This window comes from Littorina saxatilis, linkage group LG1 (genome assembly GCF_037325665.1).
Source record: "Littorina saxatilis isolate snail1 linkage group LG1, US_GU_Lsax_2.0, whole genome shotgun sequence".
Classification (NCBI taxonomy): domain Eukaryota; kingdom Metazoa; phylum Mollusca; class Gastropoda; order Littorinimorpha; family Littorinidae; genus Littorina; species Littorina saxatilis.
In genome coordinates, this window is record NC_090245.1 from 61,793,866 (window position 1) to 61,795,592 (window position 1,727).

Below are 1,727 nucleotides of genomic sequence, written 5' to 3' on the forward strand. Positions count from 1 at the left end.
GGTCTGCTGCAAGCACACTAGAACCAGCTCGCAATAGTTGAGGTGAACAGATTGGTGACCAAGACCATCATCGGTTTCTCTCCGAGTGATGGGTGTGGGCGGAGAAAGTTTCCCAGACTGAGGGCATTCTCCCTTCTGTAGCGGATGAAACTAGACATCTCTTCCTTGAGAGTGTCACAACCTTCAAACACGTGTGTGAGGTGGCCAGTCTTGCCACACTGACAGACAAGTTTAAATGTCCAATGTTTAAATGCCAAGCAAAGAACGGCATACTTGTACTGTCACTTTTTAAAACAATAAAAGGGCAGTGAAAAGTTATATATAGCACAGGTAGGAAAGCCGCTCACGCCAAAAGGTGGAGAGACTAGTGTAGAGAGACTGTTCCGTGGAGCAAGTGTTTGTCTTCCACGAAGGACACAGCGGGACACGCAGCTATTATGAAAATACGTGAACACACCTGATTATGTGTTGTCAGTGCAAAGTCCGAGGAGTAGACGTGATATGAAGCCAAGATGAAAACAGAGCACTCTTAACACAGTGTCAACGTTTGCGTCACAATCGTGATCCGACAAAATTCAACACCGTGCACACTCTTTGCACAGGTAGATACACCACACACAGTTAGGTACGCTCTAAATTAGATATGAAAAAAAAACAGAAATATCAATGCCAAACTCACTAAACTTGAAAAGCTACTTTAGGAGTGATCAGTGTTCCATACAGGGAAAGGCAGCTGTATCAGGTTTTGAAAATAAAGTATTATTTTCACATTAATTTATTCAGGGATGCTGATGTAATTTGCTTCTTTTTTAAAAAGTTTAAAAAAAAAGTTGTCCATGCACATCACTGTGGGGCTTTTAAACTTGTATCCCTCAATACAGACACTTTTCCATTCATACATGATCATTTATAGTTGGCAAAAATATGACATGATTTGCAATCAATCATTTGCACAATTAAAAGTCCTAAATTTGGTGCGTTTCTTGTTTTACATATAAACATGTTTTTCGTGTACATGGCTGGCAGACAAGACAGAATAAACACACAATATCAGGACAGACTGACAGACATAACATGAACCCTTGTTTTGGAACAAAGGCCAATACCTGTCGTCTAGCACAAAAATCGAATTTTTTTTTTCTCAAATAGGGCACTCAATGAACTTTACATTAATATATAGTATGACGTGACCTTTTTATGGTAGAAACATACAACACTTCTTTGAAGTCAGTGGTAACATTCTCAATAATTGTTCGTCAGACCGCATAAGTAAACAAACAGAGAATGTACACTTTCAATAATAAAACAAACCGATAGGTACTTATGAAAGCAATTGTCTCTGTGTATATTAGAAGAAAAAAAGTACCAACATTCACAGCAAAGGAACAAACAACATTTCAAACAAGTCGCGTAAGGCGAAAATACAACATTTTGTCAAGCTGTCGAACTCACAGAATGAAACTGAACGCAATGCAATTTTTCAGCAAGACCGTATACTCGTAGCATCGTCAGTCCACCGCTCATGGCAAAGGCATTGAAATTGACAAGAAGAGCGGGGTAGTAGTTGCGCTGAGAAGGATAGCACGCTTTTCTGTACCTCTCTTCGTTTTAACTTTCTGAGCGTGTTTTTAATCAGATGAAAGTGTTTTTAAATTGATTTCGAAAAAATAATTTTAATTATCATTTTTATATTTTTAATTTTCAGAGCTTGTTTTTAATCCAAATAT